The 22,341-nt window shown below is 45.5% G+C and overlaps 1 pseudogene; it reads left to right on the forward strand.

Moving 5' to 3' along the window:
* The window catches only part of LOC109910198 (teneurin-2-like), a 331,746-nt pseudogene that overhangs the window by 287,108 nt on the left and 22,297 nt on the right, over positions 1-22,341 (forward strand).

A 22,341-nucleotide genomic window follows, 5' to 3' on the forward strand; every position in this document is an offset into this window, starting at 1 on the left:
GGGCGGGCGGCTTCTGTCGGACAACGCAGAGGTGGTAGCTGGGACAGGAGAGCAGTGTCTGCCCTTCGACGAGCGCTGTGGGGATGGAGGCAAAGCTACTGAGGCGACACTGATGAGCCCCAAAGGTGAGGAGTAGAGGAACATACACACACAAAGAGATCTTCCACAAAATGAGGGCTAAGCCATGGACAGTTCCCAAGTGTAACTAGGATAGGGAAGGAAGAGACGTCTGTGTTACTGAGGTGCTGGTATTCATGATCTAGTAGTGAAAGTAGTAGTGATATCTGTCCTTTTCTATATCAGAACACTGATGATGAAACTAATTGTCCGTCTAGTAGTGAAAGTAAAGCAGGGCAGAATCAGAAGGAGGTTATAAACCAGATTACAGCTGAAGTTAGGATGACGTGATGAAGCCTGCATCAAAAAGAAGAACACTGACACCAAACTGTCAAAGATGTCACCCTGTCACATTTCCTCAGTGTGTGTATGTGTTTTGTTGTGTGTGTGTGTGTGTGTGTGTGTGTGTGTGTGTGTGTGTGTGTGTATCCTTCCTGTCAGAAGGATACAAAGCCAGCCAGCACTTATCAGCCTGCCCTGTCAGTCCTCTTTCTCTCTCCCTCTCTCTGTCTGTCTATTTCTATCTCTCTCAGCCCTCCAGCTCTTCTGTCACTGGCCTCTCTCTTTCCCTCTCCCTCCTCTCCTCCCCGTGTGCTAGTACTTCTCTGTTCAAAGGCACCCTGTTACCCCTCTCCCTCTCTTCTCCATCCATTCCATGGCATTGCTTCGATCCATCACTGCTATTCCTTTCTCTCTTTCCCCCAGAAGTCTGTCTGTCTGTCTGTCTGTTTGTCTGTCTGTTTGTCTGTCTGTCTGTATATCAGTCTGTGTGCCTGCCTGTCTGTCTGTCTGTCTGTCGGTCTGCCTGCCTGCCTGTCTGTCTGTCTGTCTGTCTGTCTGTCTGTCTGTCTGTCTGTCTGTCTGTCTGTCTGTCTGTCTGTCTGTCTGTCTGTCTGTCTGTCTGTCTGTCTGTCTGTCTGTCTGTCTGTCTGTCTGTCTGTCTGTCTGTCTGTCTGTCTGTCTGTCTGTCTGTCTGTCTGTCTGTCTGTCTGTCTGTACAGTGCCTTGCAAAATTATTCATCCCCTTGGTGTTTTTCCTATTTTGTTGCATTGCAACCTGTAATTTAAATTGATTTTTATTTCTATTTCATCTAATGGACATACACAAAATAGTCCAAATTGGTGAAGTGAAATGAAACAAATCCCCAAAATGTAAAACGGAAAAGTGGTGCGTGCATATGTTCACCCCTTTGCTATGAAGCCCCTAAATAAGATCTGGTGCAAACAATTACCTTCAGAAGTCACATAACTGTGTTAAATAAAGTCCACCTGTGTGCAATCTAAGTGTCACATGATCTGTCACATGATCTCAGTATATTCTGTTCTGAAAGGCCCCAGAGTCTGCAACACCACTAAGCAAGGGGCACCACCAAGCAAGCGGCACCATGAAGACCAAGGAGATCTCCAAACAGGTCAGGGACAAAGTTGTGGAGAAGTACAGATCAGGGTTGGGTTATAAAAAAAATCCCAAACTTTGAACATCCCACAGAGCACCATTAAATCCATTATTAAAAAATGGAAAGAATATGGCACCACAACAAACCTGCCAAGAGAGGGCCACCCACCAAAACGCGTGGAACAGGCAAGGAGGGTATTAATCAGAGAGGCAACAAGGAGACCAAAGATAACCCTGAAGGAGCTGCAAAGCTCCACAACAGAGATTGGAGTATCTGTCCATAGGACCACTTTAAGCCGTACACTCCACAGAGCTGGGCTTTATGGAAGAGTGGCCAGAAAAAAAGCTATTTCTTAAAGAAAAAAATATGGAAGAAGGTACTCTCATCAGATGAGACTAAAATTGAGCTTTTTGGCCATCAAGGACAACGCTATGTCTGGTGCAGATCCAACGCCTCTCATCACCCCGAGAACACCATCCCCAAAGTGAAACATGGTGGTAGCAGCATCATGCTGTGGTGATGTTTTTCATCGGCAGGGACTGGGAAACTAAATACAGGGAAATTCTTGAGGGAAACCTGTTTCAGTCTTCCAGAGATTTGAGACTGGGACAGAGGTTCACCTTCCAGCAGGACAATGACCTAAAGCATACTGCTATAGCGACACTCGAGTGGTGCAAGGGGAAACATTTAAATGTCTTGGAATGACCTTGTCAAAGCCCAGACCTCAATCTAATCTGCATATCAGTCTGTATATCGGTCTGTCTGTCTGTGTATACATCGTAGTTACATTTAGGGTGGTGTGTTTTCAAGAGAATACACAACTGTCTGTCTATTTATCTGTCTGTCTGCCTACTATAGACAGAGTGACACCACTGACACACAGCACAACTGTCTATCTGTCTGTCCGTCCGTCCGTCTGTCCGTCCATCCGTCCGTCCATCCGTCCATCCGTCTGTCTGTCTGTCTGTCTGCTATGGACAGAGTGACATCACTGACAGGTGAAATGGGAGCAGGCGATAAATGCATCATATCAGTCTTTACTTTCCAAAGACATTTGATCAACTTGCTGGCGAACAGAAAGTAGAAACTGCAAGGACACAGTGATACCCTGAGGGACCCTGGAAAGCAATGCTACAATACTCATCATCATTACATAACTTACTAATTACCAAGTTGTTGCATCTTATAAAATAACATTTATGGGCCTAATATATTTATTTTGTACCCACTTACGTATGAAGGTGAATTAAAACGTCCTCCTTCCCCCTCCCAGGTATTGCTGTGGATGAGAATGGTCTGATGCAGTGTGTGTGTGTGTTTCTCTCCAGGTATTGCTGTGGATAACAATATTCTCATGGTGTGTGTGTGTGTGTGTGTGTTTCACCAGGTATTGCTGTGGATCAGAATGGTCTGATGCAGTGTGTGTGTGTGTGTGTTTCTCTCCAGGTATTGCTGTGGATCAGAATGGTCTGATGCAGTGTGTGTGTGTGTGTGTGTGTGTGTGTGTGTGTGTGTGTGTGTGTGTGTGTGTGTGTGTGTGTGTGTGTGTGTGTGTGTGTGTGTGTGTGTGTGTGTGTGTGTGTGTGTGTGTGTGTGTGTGTGTGTGTGTGTGTGTGTGTGTGTGTGTGTGTTTCTCTCCAGGTATTGCTGTGGATCAGAATGGTCTGATGCAGTGTGTGTGTGTGTTTCTCTCCAGGTATTGCTGTGGATCAGAATGGTCTGATGCAGTGTGTGTGTGTGTTTCTACAGGTATTGCTGTGGATCAGAATGGTCTGATGCAGTGTGTGTGTGTGTGTTTCTCTCCAGGTATTGCTGTGGATCAGAATGGTCTGATGCAGTGTGTGTGTGTTTCTCTCCAGGTATTGCTGTGGATCAGAATGGTCTGATGCAGTGTGTGTGTGTGTGTGTGTGTTTCTACAGGTATTGCTGTGGATCAGAATGGTCTGATGTATTTTGTGGACGCCACTATGATCCGTAAGGTTGACCAAAACGGCATCATCTCCACTCTACTGGGCGCCAACGACCTGACCGCAGTACGACCACTCAGCTGTGACGCTAGCATGGACGTCAGCCAGGTAGGGAGAGAGGGGGGAGGGAGGGACTTGATTTAGTTGGAGCCAAAAATATGTAAGTGTCCATTTAAATCAGTTATGAACTTTTCAAACAGGTTGAAAACAACCTGATCTGGTTTACATGCAATGAACACTTTCTTTTTGGTCTCCTGTAAAATTCTGAAAATAAAACCAAAAGTATATGGACACCTGCAACAAAGTCATGCGCATTAATATGGAGTCAGTCCCCCCTTTGCTGCTATAACAGCCTCCCCTCTTCTGGGAAGGATTTCCACTATTTTTTATTTTACTAGGCAAGTCAGTTAAGAACAAATTCTTATTTTCAATGACGGCCTAGGAACAGTGGGTTAACTGCCTGTTCAGGAGCAGAATGACAGATTTGTACCTTGTCAGCTCCGGGGATTTGAACTTGCAACCTTTCGGTTATTAGTCCAACGCTCTAAACACTAGGCTACCCTGCCGCCCACTAGATGTTGGAACATTGCTGCTATAACAGCCTCTACTCTTCTGGGAAGGCTTTCAACTAGATGTTGGAACATTGCTGCTATAAGAGCCTCCACTCTTCTGGGAAGGTTTTCCACTAGATGTTGGAACATTGCTGCTATAACAGCCTCCACTCTTCTGGGAAGGATTTCCACTAGATGTTGGAACATTGCTGCTATAACAGCCTCCACTCTTCTGGGAAGGTTTTCCACTGGATGTTGGAACATTGCTGCGGGGACTTGCTTCCATTCATCCACAAGAGCATTAGTGAGGTCAGGCCCTGATGTTGGGTGGTTAGACCTGACTCGCAGTCGGCGTTCCAATTCATCCCAAAGGTGTTCGATGGAGTTGAGGTCAGGGCTCTGTGCTGGCCAGTCAAGTTCTTCCACACTGATCTCGACAAACCATTTCTGTATCGACCTCACTTTGTGTCTGGGGGCATTGCTGAAACAGGAAAGGGCCTTCCCCAAACTCTTACCACAAAGTTGGAAGCACAGAATCATCTAGAATGTCATTGTATGCTGTATCATTAAGATTTCCCTTCACTGGAACTAAGGGGCCCAAACCATGAAAAACAGCCCCAGACCATTATTCCTCCTCCACCAAACTTTACAGTTGTTGCTATGCATTCGGGCAGGTAGCGTTCTCCAGGCATCAGCCAGACCCAGATTAGTCCATCGGACTGCCAGATGGTGAAGCGTGATTCCTCACGCCAGAGTATGTGCTTCCACTGTTCCAGAGTTCAATGGCGGCAAGCTTTACACCACTCCAGCCAATGCTTGGCATTGTGCATGGTGAATTTAGGCTTGTGTGCATCTGGTCGGCCATATCAACCCATTTCATGAAGCTCCAGATGAATAGTTATTGTGCTGAAGTTGCTTCCAGAGGCAGTTTGGGACTCAGTAGTGATGTTGCAACCGAGGACAGATGATTTTTACTCTCTACGCACTTCAGCACTCGGTGGTCCCGTTCTGTAGGCTTGTGTGGCCTATCACTTCACAGCTGAGCCGTTGTTGCTCCTAGACGTTTCCACTTCACAATAACAGCACTTACAGTTGACCAGGGCAGCTCTAGCAGGGCAGAAATTATTAACTGACTTGTTGGAAAGGTGGCATCCTATGACATTGCCACGTTGAATGTCACGGAGCTCTTCAGTAAGGCCCTTCTACTGCAAATGTTTGTCTATGGAGATTGCATGGCTGTACGGTCGATTTTATACACCTGTCAGCAGTTAGTGTGAGTGAAATAGCCAAATCCACTCATTTGAAGTGATGTCCACATACTTTTTGTTATGTGGCTTTTGTGATAAACCCTGAATTTGTTGGTTATTTTGTTTATCAGGTGCGTCTGGAGTGGCCTACAGACCTGGCAGTAAACCCCATGGATAACTCTCTGTACGTCCTGGAGAACAACGTTGTGCTGCGCATCACTGAGAACCACCAAGTGAGTTTTGCTTCCTTATCAATTATCGTCATATAAGCAGTTTTAAACTACTGCCGTAATATAATCAGTTATCACGATATAATCAATTATCATGATATAATCAGTTATCACGATATAATCAATTATCATGATATAATCAATTATCACGATATAATCAGTTATTGCGATACAAGAGGTTATCGTGACTTCAACAAAATCATGATGCTATTATCATATATGTCTTGTTATATTATCTGTACATTAAATAACATTATCGCCCCAGGTGAGCGTCATAGCAGGGCGGCCCATGCATTGTCAGGTTCCAGGTGTAGACTACAGCCTGAGTAAGCTTGCCATCCATGCTGCGTTGGAGAGCGCGACAGCCATCGCCCTGTCTTACACCGGAGTTCTCTACATCGCTGAGACGGACGAGAAGAAGATCAACCGCGTCAGACAGGTACAACAGCACCGTTGTCTTTAAACATAAAAAAAGTAGCTTTACCTTACTGCATTGTGGGGTTTGGAGTTTGCAAGAAAGGCATTTCACTGTACTTGTGCACGTGACATTAAAACTTGAAACTTCACTTTTCTGTTTCTAAAACATTGTCTTTCCTGTCTTCCTTGTCTCATCTCTGTCGTTCTCTCTCTCTCTCTCTCGTTTGTTGTCTTTCTCCCCTTCCCTCTCTCTCTCAGGTCTCCACTAATGGCGAGATGTCTCTGCTGGCCGGCGCCACATCAGACTGCGACTGCAAGAATGATGTCAACTGCAACTGTTTCTATGGCGACGACGGCTACGCGCCCGACTCCGGCCTCAACTCCCCCGCCTCGCTCGCCGTCTCACCCGACGGAACGCTTTTCATCGCCGATCTTAACAACATACGCATCAGAGCCGTACGAGCCAATCGACCCGGCCCGTCAGCCTCGGGGGCGGGATCAGGATCGATGATGGGACAATATGAAGTTGCGTCGCCACGGGAACAGGAGCTCTATGTGTTCAACGGTGACGGTCAACATCTACAGACCGTGAGTCTGGTCACCGGAGAACCATTATATAACTTCACCTACGGGCCGGACAGAGAGCTAGCCACGGTGGTGGACAACTGCAACAACACTCTCAGGGTGAGAAGGGAGGGTCTGGGCCAGGGGGGGAGTTCTGGCCTCCTCAGACTGGTGTTACTGCCAGAGAACCAGGTGGTGACCCTGGGTTTGGACCCTGCTGGGGGGTTGAGGAGTGTCTCGGCCGAGGGACAGGAGGTGGCCCTACTGGGGTACTCTGGGAGTACAGGACTACTGGCCACCAAGGCTGACGAGACCGGATGGACCACCTTCTACCAGTGAGTGGGATGTTTTTATGCATTTGTCAAAAACGGACACTTCAGCAGCACTCAGGGTCACATATTAGCTGCATTGTCTGGCAGACATCGAGCTAGGATTTGTTTACAGTCCAATGCTGCCCCCTGGAGTTCACTTCTGTCACACAAGTGTGTGCTTCAGTCAGAGCTAACAGAACGGACAGGTGTTAGAGGTCCATAGAGGTTTGCTTTTGTCACTGCACACACATACACACACACACACTTTCTGCTGAGAACTGCCATATTATGAGATATCAACGGAGACCAGCTATTTCCAGCTCCTCTGTACAAGTAAGCTGTGAGAGGAGAGGAGAGGAGAGGAGAGTAGAGTAGAGTAGAGGAGAGGAGAGGAGAGGAGAGGAGAGGAGAGGAGAGGAGAGGAGAGGAGAGGAGAGGAGAGGAGAGGAGAGGAGAGGAGAGGAGAGGAGAGGAGAGGAGAGGAGAGGAGAGGAGAGGAGAGGAGAGGAGAGGAGAGGAGAGGACTGAAAATGACAACTCACATTGATTAAGGACTATTTTGTCACTAGTTGTCCCTATCTTCCCAGGTGGGACAGTGAGAAGTAACCTCTATATGTCTCTCTCCTCCAGGTATGACAGTGAGGGTCGTCTGACCAATGTAACCTATCCTACTGGCATGGTGACCAATCTGCACCGGGAGATAGAACGTTCCATCAACATTGACATAGAGAGCTCCAGCAGAGACGATGACGTCACCGTTATCACCAACCTGTCCTCTGTGGAGGCCTCATACACCGTGGTGCAAGGTGGGACATACACACACATGCATACACACACCCCACAGTACAAGGGACACACGCACATATACACACACATGCATACACACACCCCACAGTGCAAGGGACACACGCACATATACACACACATGCATACACACACCCCACAGTACAAGGGACACACGCACATATACACACACATGCATACACACACCCCACAGTGCAAGGGACACACGCACATATACACACACATGCATACACACACCCCACAGTACAAGGGACACACGCACATATACACACACATGCATACACACACCCCACAGTGCAAGGGACACACGCACATATACACACACATGCATACACACACCCCACAGTGCAAGGGACACACGCACATATACACACACATGCATACACACACCCCACAGTGCAAGGGACACACGCACATATACACACACATGCATACACACACCCCACAGTGCAAGGGACACACGCACGAGTCAGTGTGCAGGGGTACAGGTTAGTAATGAGGTTATATACAGGGGGTACCAGTACCGAGTCAGTGTGCGGGGGTACAGGTTAGTAATGAGGTTATATACAGGGGGTACCAGTACTGAGTCAGTGTGCAGGGGTACAGGTTAGTAATGAGGTTATATACAGGGGTACCGGTACAGAGTCAGTGTGCAGGGGTACAGGTTAGTAATGAGGTTATATACAGGGGTACCGGTACCGAGTCAGTGTGCAGGGGTACAGGTTAGTAATGAGGTTATATACAGGGGTACCGGTACAGAGTCAGTGTGCAGGGGTACAGGTTAGTAATGAGGTTATATACAGGGGGTACCAGGACCGAGTCAGTGTGCGTGGGTACAGGTTAGTAATGAGGTTATATACAGGGGGTACCAGTACCGAGTCAGTGTGCAGGGGTACCAGTACCGAGTCAGTGTGCAGGGGTACTGGTTAATAATGAGGTTATATACAGGGGGCACCGGTACCGAGTCAGTGTGCAGGGGTACAGGTTAGTAATGAGGTTATATACAGGGGGGTACCAGTACCGAGTCAGTGTGCGGGGGTACAGGTTAGTAATGAGGTTATATACAGGGGGTACCAGTACCGAGTCAGTGTGCAGGGGTACAGGTTAGTAATGAGGTTATATACAGGGGTACCAGTACCGAGTTAGTGTGCGGGGGTACAGGTTAGTAATGAGGTTATATACAGGGGGTACCAGTACCGAGTCAGTGTGCGGGGGTACAGGTTAGTAATGAGGTTATATACAGGGGGTACCAGTACCGAGTCAGTGTGCAGGGGTACAGGTTAGTAATGAGGTTATATACAGGGGTACCAGTACCGAGTCAGTGTGCGGGGGTACAGGTTAGTAATGAGGTTATATACAGGGGGTACCAGTACCGAGTCAGTGTGCAGGGGTACAGGTTAGTAATGAGGTTATATACAGGGGTACCAGTACCGAGTCAGTGTGCGGGGGTACAGGTTAGTAATGAGGTTATATACAGGGGCACCGGTACAGAGTCAGTGTGCAGGGGTACAGGTTAGTAATGAGGTTATATACAGGGGGTACCGGTACAGAGTCAGTGTGCAGGGGTACAGGTTAGTAATGAGGTTATATACAGGGGTACCAGTACCGAGTCTGTGTGCGGGGGTACAGGTTAGCAATGAGGTTATATACAGGGGGCACCAGTCCTGTTTCTTGGCCCAAGCAAATCTCTTCTTCTTTATTGGTGTCCTTTAGTAGTGGTTTGTTTGCAGAAATTCGACCATGAAGACCTGATTCACACAGTCTCTGAACAGTTGATGTTGAGATGTGTTACTTGAACTCCGTGAAGCATTTATTTGGGCTGCAATCTGAGATGCAGTTAACTCTAATGAACGTATCCTCGGCAGCAGAGGTGACTCTGGGTCTTCCTTTCCTGTGGCGGTCCTCATGAGAGCCAGTTTTATCATAGAGCTTGATGGTTTTTGTGACTGCGCTTGAAGAAACTCTCAAAGTTCTTGACATTTTCCAGATTGACTGACCTTCATGTCTTGTAATGATGGACTGTCCTTTCTCTTTGCTTATTTGAGCTGGTCTTGCCATAATATGGACTTGGTGTTTTACTAATCTTCTGTATACCACCCCTACCTTGTCACAACACAACTGATTGGATATCTTCTGTATACCACCCCTACCTTGTCACAACACAACTGATTGGATATCTTCTGTATACCACCCCTACCTTGTCACAACACAACTGATTGGATATCTTCTGTATACCACCCCTACCTTGTCACAACACAACTGATTGGATATCTTCTGTATACCACCCCTACCTTGTCTCAACACAACTGATTGGATATCTTCTGTATACCACCCCTACCTTGTCACAACACAACTGATTGGATATCTTCTGTATACCACCCCTACCTGGTCACAACACAACTGATTGGATATCTTCTGTATACCACCCCTACCTTGTCACAACACAACTGATTGGATATCTTCTGTATACCACCCCTACCTGGTCACAACACAACTGATTGGATATCTTCTGTATACCACCCCTACCTTGTCACAACACAACTGATTGGATATCTTCTGTATACCAGCCCTACCTTGTCTCAACACAACTGATTGGATATCTTCTGTATACCACCCCTACCTTGTCACAACACAACTGATTGGATATCTTCTGTATACCAGCCCTACCTTGTCACAACACAACTGATTGGATATCTTCTGTATACCAGCCCTACCTTGTCACAACACAACTGATTGGATCAAACGCATTAAGAAGGAAAGGAATTCCACAAATAACTTTTAACAAGGCACACCTGTTAATTGAAATGCATTCCAGGTGACTACCTCATAAAGCTGGTTGAGAGAATGCCAAGATTGTGCAAAGCTGTCATCAAGGCAAAGGGTGGCTACTATGAAGAATCTCAAATATAAAATATATTTTGATTTGTTTAATTAAAACTTTTTGGGTTACAACATGATTCCAAATTTGTTATTTCATAGTTGTGATGTCTTCACTATTATTCTATAATGTAGAAAATAGAAAAAGATAAAGAAAACCCTTGGAATGAGTAGGTGTGTCCTGTCACCTTAGTTCCTTTTGTATGTTTCTATTTTAGTTTGGTCAGGGCGTGAGTTGGGGTGGGCATTCAATGTTTTTGTTCTATGTTTGGTATTTCTATGTGTTTGGCCTGGTATGGTTCCCAATCAGAGGCAGCTGTCAATTGTTGTCTCTGATTGAGAACCATACTTAGGCAGCCTGTTTTCCCACTCTTGTTTGTGGGTGGTTGTTTTCTGTCTCTGTGCACCAGACAGAACTGTTTCGTTTTCGTTCGTTCGTTCTCTTGTTATTTTGTTTTGTGTTCAGTTTTAATAAATATTAACATGGACACGTACCACGCTGCATATTGGTCCGATCCTTCCTACTCCTCCTCAGATGACGAGGGATATCGTTACATGTCCAAACGTTTGACTGGTACTGTACATATTTTCTAGAATATGAAATCAAGTTGTGATACAAACTCCGTACAGATACAAACTCCAACTCGCTGATCGTGACCATTTAGACCACAGGATGAAACTCCTGGACAGTAGCCTGTCCTGTTTTTATTAAATGCTGTTTAACACGCCAGCACATGTTTTATTTGGACGCCATTTTGGTTAGGCTATTTGATGGGAGAAACCTGGTGTAAAAGTGTCTCATTACATTATCGTACATTTTATCTCCAGCCTGTAGGCTATAGTAAAGTTCACATACTCTTTTGTACCATAATGCTATATCTGTTATCAGATACCTTAATAGAAAATGACTCAAGTAAAAGTGATAATCAACCAGTACAATACTTGAGTAAAAGTCTAAAAGTATTTCGTTTTAAATATACTTCAGTATCAAAAGTATAAATCATTTATAATTCCTTATATTAAGCGAACCAGACGGCACCATTTTCTAGTTTTTTCAATTTACAGGCAGCCAGTGGCACACTCCAACACTTAGACATCATTTACAAACTAAGCATTTGATTTGTAGTGAGTCTGCTAGATCAGAGGCAGTAGGGATGACCAGGGAGTCTGTGAATTGGACTCTTGTCCTGACCTGCTAAGCATTCAAAATGTAGTAAAAAGTACATTATTTTCTTTAGGAATGTAGTGAAGTAAAATTATTCAAAATCATAAATAGTAAAGTACAGATACAAAACAAACGACTTAAGTTTGACTTTAATGTATTTTTAATCAAGTACTTTACACCACTGATTGATTTGAGATCATTTCTTTGACGGGACGTTGGTGGAGCGCCGCAGCTATGTGTCTCTCCCACAGCACCCTGGAGAGGCTGGGAACGGACAAGAGTCCCTGCCTTTGACAAAGTGGGCACTGCTTATCACAGGGCGGCATCAGCGCTCACCTAAAAAGCCCATATGCCACTGGTTGAGAGAAATTGTCATTGTTTTCGGGCAGAATTATGTGAGGTTTTATGTGTTGTTGGTGACTTGGTCAGTCAATCTGCCGCAATAGGCTAAGCCTAATCCTGCTCAGTGAGCGGGCTGGCCGTGTCTCTATCTTTGTGTGTCTCTGTGTGTTTCCTTGCGTGCGTGTATCTCTGCCTGTGTGTGTATGTTTGTGCGTGTGTGTGTTACATGTATTACAGCACAGTGTTCTGGTCTGCTGTGCCGAGACACTGGTTTTAACAGCTTGCTTTGCTCCCTCCTCTCTCTTTCTCTCTCTCTCTCGCTCTCTCTTTCTCTCTCTTTATCTCTCACCTCTACCTCGCTCTCACCCTCTCTCTTTCTCTCTCTCTTTATCTCTCACCTCTACCTCGCTCTCACCCTCTCTCTCTCTCTCTATAGATATATATATATATATATATATATATATATATATATAAGCGAACCAGAAGGGTATATATATATACAGTGCCTTGGGAAAGTATTCGGCCCCCTTGAACTTTGCGACCTTTTGCCGCATTTCAGGCTTCAAACATAAAGATATAAAACTGTATTTTTTTGTGAAGAATCAACAACAAGTGGGACACAATCATGAAGTGGAACGACATTTATTGGATATTTCAAACTTTTTTAACAAATCAAAAACTGAAAAATTGGGCGTGCAAAATTGTTCAGCCCCTTTACTTTCAGTGCAGCAAACTCTCTCCAGAAGTTCAGTGAGGATCTCTGAATGATCCAATGCTGACCTAAATGACTAATGATGATAAATACAATCCACCTGTGTGTAATCAAGTCTCCGTATAAATGCACCTGCACTGTGATAGTCTCAGAGGTCCGTTAAAAGCGCAGAGAGCATCATGAAGAACAAGGAACACACCAGGCAGGTCCGAGATACTGTTGTGAAGAAGTTTAAAGCCGGATTTGGATACAAAAAGATTTCCCAAGCTTTAAACATCCCAAGGAGCACTGTGCAAGCGATAATATTGAAATGGAAGGAGTATCAGACCACTGCAAATCTACCAAGACCTGGCCGTCCCTCTAAACTTTCAGCTCATACAAAGAGAAGACTGATCAGAGATGCAGCCAAGAGGCCCATGATCACTCTGGATGAACTGCAGAGATCTACAGCTGAGGTGGGAGACTCTGTCCATAGGACAACAATCAGTCATATATTGCACAAATCTGGCCTTTATGGAAGAGTGGCAAGAAGAAAGCCATTTCTTAAAGATATCCATAAAAAGTGTTGTTTAAAGTTTGCCACAAGCCACCTGGGAGACACACCAAACATGTGGAAGAAGGTGCTCTGGTCAGATGAAACCAAAATTGAACTTTTTGGCAACAATGCAAAACGTTATGTTTGGCGTAAAAGCAACACAGCTCATCACCCTGAACACACCATCCCCACTGTCAAACATGGTGGTGGCAGCATCATGGTTTGGGCCTGCTTTTCTTCAGCAGGGACAGGGAAGATGGTTAAAATTGATGGGAAGATGGATGGAGCCAAATACAGGACCATTCTGGAAGAAAATCTGATGGAGTCTGCAAAAGACCTGAGACTGGGACGGAGATTTGTCTTCCAACAAGACAATGATCCAAAACATAAAGCAAAATCTACAATGGAATGGTTCAAAAATAAACATATCCAGGTGTTAGAATGGCCAAGTCAAAGTCCAGACCTGAATCCAATCGAGAATCTGTGGAAAGAACTGAAAACTGCTGTTCACAAATGCTCTCCATCCAACCTCACTGAGCTCGAGCTCAGTGAGCTCAGGAGGAATGGGAAAAAATTTCGGTCTCTCGATGTGCAAAACTGATAGAGACATACCCCAAGCGACTTACAGCTGTAATCGCAGCAAAAGGTGGCGCTACAAAGTATTAACTTAAGGGGGCTGAATAATTTTGCACGCCCAATTTTAAAGTTTTTGATTTGTTAAAAAAGTTTGAAATATCCAATAAATGTTGTTCCACTTCATGATTGTGTCCCACTTGTTGTTGATTCTTCACAAAAAAATACAGTTTTATATCTTTATGTTTGAAGCCTGAAATGTGGCAACAGGTCGCAAAGTTCAAGGGGGCCGAATACTTTCGCAAGGCACTGTATATATATATATATATATATATATTCAAGGGGCTTTATTGGCATGGGAAACATGTTAACATTGCCAAAGCAAGTGAAGTAGATAATATTCAAAAGTGAAATAAACAATAAAAATTAAGGTTCCAAACGAATAAAGACATTACAAATGTCATATTATGTATATATGTAACGATGTACAAATGGTTAAAGTACAAAAGGGAAAATAAATAAACATAAATATGGGTTGTATTTAAAATGGTGTTAATTCACTGGTTGACCTGGTTGACCTTTTCTTGTGGCAACAGGTCACTTGTGTATTTCATATGTGTCTCTAATATAGTCATACATTTGGCAGGAGGTTAGGAAGTGCAGCTCAGTTTCCACCTCATTTTGTGGGCAGTGTGCACATAACCTGTCTTCTCTTGAGAACCAGGTCTGCCTACGGCGGCCTTCTCAATAGCAAGGCTATGCTCACTGAATCTGTACATAGTCAAAGCTTTCCTTAAGTTTGGGTCAGTCACAGTGGTCAGGTATTCTGCCACTGTGTACTCTCTGTTTAGGGCCAAATAGCATTTTAGGTTTTCCTGTTTTGTTGTTAATTCTTTCCCATGTGTCAAGTAATTATCTTTTTGTTTTCTCATGATTTGGTTTAGCTAATTGTGTTGCTGTCCTGGGGCTCTGTGGGGTCTGTTTGTGTTTGTGAACAGAGCCCCTGGACCAGCTTGCTTAGAGGACTCTTCTCCAGGTTCATCTCTCTGTAGGTGATGGCTTTGTTACGGAAGGTTTGGGATTCGCTTCCTTTTAAGTGGTTGTAGAATTTATACAGCTCTTTTCTGGATTTTGATCATTAGCGGATATCGGCCTAATTCTGCCCTGCATGCATTATTTGGTGTTCTACATTGTACACGGAGGATATTTTTGCGGAGTCTCAATTTGTTGTTTGTCCCATTTTGTGAATCCTTGGTTGCTGAGGGGACCCCAGACCTCACAACCATAAAGGGCAATGTGTTCTATAACTGATTCAAGTATTTTTAGTCAGATCCTAATTGGTATGTCAAATTTTATGTTCCTTTTGATGGCATAGAAGGCCCTTCTTGCCTTGTCTTTCCGATCGTTCACAGCTTTGTGGAAGTTACCTGTGGCGCTGATGTTTAGGCTGAGGTATGTATAGTTTTTTGTGTGCTCTAGGGCAACAGTGTCTAGATTGAATTTGTATTTGTGGTCCTGGCAACGGGACCTTTTTTGGAACACCATTATTTTAGTCTTACTGAGATTTACTGTCAGGGCCCAGGTCTGGCAGAATCTGTGCAGTAGATCTAGGTGCTGCTGTAGGTCCTCCTTGTTTGGTGACCGAAGCACCAGATCATCAGCAAACAGTAGATGTTTGACTTCAGAATCTTATAGGATGAGGCCGGGTGCTGCAGACTTTTCTAGTGCCCTCGCCAATTCATTGATATATATGTTGAAGAATGTGGGGCTTACGCTGCATCCATGTCTCACCCCAGGCCCTGTGGGAAGAAATGTGTGTGTTTTTGCCAATTTTAACCACACACTTGTTGTTTGTGTACATGGATATTATAATGTCATATGTTTTTAATCCAACACCATTTTCCATCAATTTGTATAGCAGACCCTCATTTGGTTTGTTTGTTTGTCAATTAGGGTGTGCCAGATGAATACGTGGTCTGTTGTACGATCATTTGGTAAAAAGCCAATTTGGCATTTGCTCAGCACATTGTTTTCACTGAGGAAATGTATGAGTCTGCTGTTAATGATAATCCAGAGGATTTTCCCAAGGTTACTGTTGACGCATATCCCACAGTAGTTATCGGTGTCAAATTTGTCTCCACTTTTGTGGATTGGGGTGATAAGTCCTTGGTTCCAAATATTGGGGAAGATGCCAGAGCTAAGGATGATGTTAAAGAGTTTTAATATAGCCCATTGGAATTTGCTGTCTGTATATTTGATCATTTCATTGAGGATGCCATCAACACCAGAGGCCTTTTTGGGTTGGAGGGTTTGTATTTTGTCTTGTAGTTCATTCAATGTAATTGGAGAATCCAGTGGGTTCTGGTGTCTTTAATAGTTGATTCTAAGATTTGTATTTGATCATGTATATGTTTTTGCTGTTTGTTCTTTGTTATAGAGCCAAAAATATTGGAAAAGTAAGAATCCATACATCTCAGTTTTGGATAGATAACTCTTTGTGTTGTTGTTAACCACCAGAAGTGGTTAGTCTATGGATTTTTCAATTACATTGAGCTGATTTCTGACGTGCTGTTCCTTCTTTTTCTGTAGTGTATTTCTGTATGGTCTTCCTCATCTCTCTCTCTCTCTCCATTTTCATCACAAATACATTTTCCAGATAGAGAGAGAGGGTAGTCTACTGCAGAGTTGACAGAAAGCCATCTCTGTGTGTTTGAAGTGTTGGTAAAACGCTGCCTGGAGGTTTATAGCAAATTGGCTTCATGGATTACTGCCGTTTATGGTGGTGGAGGCTCAAAGGCTGTGTGTGTGTATGTGTGTCTGTGTGTTTGCGTGCATGCAAGTGTGTGTGTGTGTGCGTTTTGAATTTCCACATGCGCATGTGTGTGTGCATGCAACAGTGCGTGTGTGTGTATGATCCCCTGCCTTTTAAAAATTAAATAAAGACTCTTCCGCTGCGTCGGCCAGACAATCACTGTTATCTTATCTTCAATCACGTTGTTGTTATCAGGCTGCTGTTCTTTATGCCTCCGATAGAGAAGAAGAATGGGCCCTCAATCCCCCTGTCACTTTACAGAGGCTACGCCACATCAGACACAGTCTTTCCAGAGGCTACGCCACATCAGACACTGTTTTGTGTATATGTGTGTGGGTGTTTGAGTGGGGGATAGAAACGCTGAATTGACAGAGTTTTTTTTGTTCAGGGAAGGAATTCTGTTTGTGAAAGGCAACAGAAATCCATTTCAATTTACTCTGCGATTTGATCTTTTTTCAGCATATAAACATAACACAGGAAGATGCCAGCAGAGGAGCCAGCTCATATGACTCCCTTCTCTCTCCTTGTCCATATCGCCCCCTACAGACCAAGTGAGGAACAGCTACCAGCTGTGTAACAACGGCACCCTGCGGGTGATGTATGCCAATGGGATGGGCATCAGCTTCCACACTGAGCCCCACATCCTGGCCGGGTCGGTCAGTCCTACAATCGGCCGTAGGAACATCACACTACCCACAGACAACGGACTCAACTCCATCGAGTGGCGGCTCCGCAAGGAACAGACCAAGGGGAAGGTCACTGTGTTTGGCAGGAAGCTGAGGGTGAGCTGAGAACCTCACTTCCTTTCTGTGTGTAATTTAGTCATTAGAGATGACATCACTTACTCTATGTGAAAAGATGACATCACTTACTCAGTCTACAGAGATTACATCGTTGACTATGTGTAAAGATGACGTCACTCACTCTGCCTACAGAGATGACATCACTTACTCTGTGTGTAGAGATGACATCACTGACTCTGCCTACAGAGATGACATCACTGACTATGTGTAAAGATGACATCACTCTCTATCTTCTTCCAGGCACATGGCCGTAACCTCCTCTCCATCGACTTTGACCGCAACACTCGGACGGAGAAGATCTATGACGACCACCGCAAGTTCACGCTCCGCATCATGTACGACTCGCAGGGCCGGCCCGCCATGTGGTTGCCTAGCAGCAGCCTGGCAGTGGTGAATGTGTCGTATTCGACCACGGGTCAGCTGGTGGGGCTGCAGAGGGGCAGTATGAGCGAGAAGACAGAGTTTGACCCTCAGGGACGTATTGTGTCACGGTCGTTCATAGACGGCAAGGTGTGGAGCTATAGTTATCTGGATAAGGTGAGGACCTAGCACTGTCTGGTACTGGTACTGTACTGCTACTGTTATGAACTGTGTGGAGCTATAGTTATCTGGATAAGGTGAGGACCTAGCACTGTCTGGTACTGGTACTGTACTGCTACTGTTATGAACTGTGTGGAGCTATAGTTATCTGGATAAGGTGAGGACATAGCACTGTCTGGTACTGGTACTGTACTGCTACTGTTATGAACTGTGTGGAGCTATAGTTATCTGGATAAGGTGAGGACCTAGCACTGTCTGGTACTGGTACTGCTAATAGTACTGTTACTGCTACTGTTACTGGTACTGGTACTGGTACTGCTACTGTTACTGCTACTGTTACTGGTACTGTTACTGGTACTGGTACTGCTACTGTTACTGTTACTGTTACTGTTACTGGTACTGCTACTGCTACTGTTACTGGTACTGTTACTGTTACTGGTACTGGTACTGCTACTGTTACTGCTACTGTTACTGTTACTGCTACTGTTACTGGTACTGGTACTGGTACTGTTACTGGTACTGTTACTGCTACTGTTACTGCTACTGTTACTTTTAATGATACTGCTACTGTTACTGGTACTGTTACTTTTACTGATACGGCTACTGTTGCTGGTACTGCTACTGTTACTGCTACTGTTACTGCTACTGTTACTGCTACTGTTACTGTTACTGCTACTGTTACTGGTACTGTTACTGCTACTGGTACTGTTACTGTTATGAACTGTGTGGAGCTACAGCTACCAGGATAAGGTGAGGACATAGTACTGGTACTGTACTGCTACTGTTATGAACTGTGTGGGGCTATAGTTATCTGGATAAGGTGTTACTGCTACTGTTACTGGTACTGTTACTGGTACTGTTACTGCTACTGTTACTGGTACTGGTACTGTTACTGGTACTGGTACTGCTACTGGTACTGGTACTGCTACTGTTACTGTTACTGGTACTGGTACTGCTACTGTTACTGGTACTGGTACTGCTACTGCTACTGCTACTGGTACTGGTACTGGTACTGTTACTGGTACTGCTACTGTTACTGGTACTGCTACTGCTACTGTTACTGTTACTGCTACTGTTACGGGTACTGTTACTGCTACTGCTACTGTTACTTTTACTGATACTGCTACTGTTGCTGGTACTGCTACTGTTACTGTTACTGTTACTGTTACTGTTACTGTTACTGTTACTGCTACTGGTACTGCTACTGGTACTGTTACTGTTATGAACTGTGTGGAGCTACAGCTACCAGGATAAGGTGAGGACATGGTACTGTTACTGTTACTGTTACTGTTACTGTTACTGGTACTGGTACTGTTACTGGTACTGCTACTGGTACTGCTACTGGTACTGTTACTGTTACTGCTACTGTTATGATCTGTGTGGAGCTACAGCTACCAGGATAAGGTGAGGACATAGTAGTGTTACTGGTACTGGTACTGTTACTGGTACTGTTACTGTTACTGGTACTGTTACTGCTACTGTTACTGTTATGAACTGTGTGGAGCTACAGCTACCAGGATAAGGTGAGGACATAGTAGTGTTACTGGTACTGGTACTGTTACTGGTACTGTTACTGTTACTGGTACTGTTACTGCTACTGTTACTGCTACTGGTACTGGTACTGGTACTGTTACTGGTACTGTTACTGGTACTGGTACCCTTACTGGTACTGCTACTGTTATGAACTGTGTGGAGCTACAGCTACCAGGATAAGGTGAGGACATAGTACTGTTACTGGTACTGTTACTGGTACTGGTACTGGTACTGTTACTGTTATGATCTGTGTGGAGCTACAGCTACCAGGATAAGGTGAGGACATAGTAGTGTTACTGCTACTGTTACTGGTACTGCTACTGTTACTGCTACTGTTACTGGTACTGGTACTGTTACTGGTACTGGTACTGTTACTGTTACTGCTACTGTTACTGTTACTGATACTGCTGCTGTTACTGGTACTGTTACTGGTACTGTTACTGTTACTGCTACTGTTACTGTTACTGTTACTGGTACTGTTACTGTTACTGGTACTGGTACTGGTACTGCTACTGTTACTGTTACTGTTACTGGTACTGCTACTGGCACTGCTACTGGTACTGTTGATCTTATCTGTGTGGAGCTACAGCTACCAGGATAAGGTGAGGACATAGTACTGCTACTGTTACTGTTACTGGTACTGCTACTGGTTCTTGTACTGTTGATCTTATCTGTGTGGAGCTATAGCTACCAGGCTAAAGTGAAGGCATCATTGCACCTGTGAGACATTACCTACTATACAGGCAGCAGGAATAGCAATGACAAGCTGATTGAGAGAAGTGAAAAGTGCATAAAATGATGCTAGTGATGATGACTTATGTTCCTTCTCCACTTCTTTCCCTCCTACTCTCTCTCCAGTCCATGGTCCTTCTCCTACAGAGCCAGAGACAGTACATATTTGAGTTTGACACCTCGGGGCGCATCACAGCCGTCACCATGCCTAGTGTAGCCCGCCACACCATGTTCACTCACGTCTCTATCGGTTACATCCGCAACACCTACAACCCTCCGGAGAGCAACGCCTCCATCATCCACGACTTCACCGAAGACGGCCGCCCTAAGGCCACCCACTACCTCGGCACCGGTCGACGTGTCCTCTACAAGTATGGCAAGCTGGCCAAGCTAGCTGAGATCCTCTACGACAGCACCACGGTGACGTTCGGTTATGACGAGACTGCTGGGGTTCTGAAGATGGTGAACTTACAGAGCGGCGGGTTCTCCTGTACGATACGTTACCGTAAGATGGGTCCGTTGATTGACAAGCAGATCTACCGGTTCAGTGAGGAGGGGATGGTGAATGCTAGGTTTGACTACACGTACCACGACAACAGCTTCCGTATCGCTAGTATGAAGCCAGTCATCAGTGAGACTCCTCTGCCTGTGGACCTCTACCGCTATGATGAGATCTCTGGAAAGGTGGGTAGATGACTACACTACTAACCCTAACCCTAGCTCCAGCCTCAACCCTAACACTAGCTCCAGCCTCAACCCTAACACTAGCTCCAGCCTCAACCCTAACACTAGCTCCAGCCTCAACCCTATCACTAGCTCCAGCCTGAACCCTAACACTAGCTCAACCCTCAACCCTAACACTAGCTCCAGCCTCAACCCTAACACTAGCTCCAGCCTCAACCCTAACACTAGCTCCAGCCTCAACCCTAACACTAGCTCCAGCTCCAGCCTCAACCCTAACACTAGCTCCATCCTCAACCCTAACACTAGCTCCATCCTCAACCCTAACACTAGCTCCAGCCTCAACCCTAACACTAGCTCCAGCCTCAACCCTAAAACTAGCTCCAGCCTCAACCCTAACACTAGCTCCAGCTCCAGCATCAACCCTAACACTAGCTCCAGTCTCAACCCTAACACTAGCTCCAGCCTCAACCCTAACACTAGCTCCAGCCTCAACCCTGACACTAGCTCCAGCTGCAGCCTCAACCCTGACACTAGCTCCAGCCTCAACCCTAACACTAGCTCCAGCCTCAACCCTGACACTAGCTCCAGCTCCAGCCTCAACCCTAACACTAGCTCCAGCCTCAAGCCTAACACTAGCTCCAGTCTCAACCCTAACACTAGCACCAGACTCAACCCTGACACTAGCTCCAGCACCAGCCTCAACCCTGACACTAGCTCCAGCACCAGCCTCAACCCTGACACTAGCTCCAGTGACAACCCTAACACTAGCTCCAGTGACAACCCTAACACTAGTTCCAGCCTCAACCCTGACACTAGCTCCAGCCTCAAACCTAACACTAGCTCCAGCCTCAAGCCTGACACTAGCTCCAGCACCAGGCTCAAACCTGACACTAGCACCAGCCTCAAACCTAACACTAGCTCCAGCACCAGCCTCAACCCTAACACTAGCTCCGCCTCAACCCTAACACTAGCACCAGCCTCAACCCTAACACTAGCTCCAGCACCAGCCTCAACCCTGACACTAGCACCAGCCTCAAACCTAACACTAGCTCCAGCTCCAGCCTCAAGCCTAACACTAGCTCCAGCCTCAACCCTAACACTATCTCCAGCCTCAACAGTAACACTAGCTCCAACCTGAACCCTAACACTAGCTCCAGCCTCAACCCTAACACTAGCTCCAGCCTCAAACCTAACACTAGCTCCAGCCTCAACCCTAACACTAGCTCCAGCCTCAACCCTAACACTAGCTCCAGCTCCACCCTCAACCCTAACACTAGCTCCAGCCTCAACCCTAACACTAGCTCCAGCCTCAACCCTAACACTAGCTCCAGCTCCACCCTCAACCCTAACACTAGCTCCAGCCTCAACCCTGACACTAGCTCCAGCACCAGCCTCAACCCTAACACCAGCTCCAGCCTCAACCCTGAC

The sequence above is a fragment of the Oncorhynchus kisutch genome, linkage group LG19, assembly GCF_002021735.2.
Source record: "Oncorhynchus kisutch isolate 150728-3 linkage group LG19, Okis_V2, whole genome shotgun sequence".
NCBI classification, from domain to species: Eukaryota; Metazoa; Chordata; class Actinopteri; order Salmoniformes; family Salmonidae; genus Oncorhynchus; species Oncorhynchus kisutch.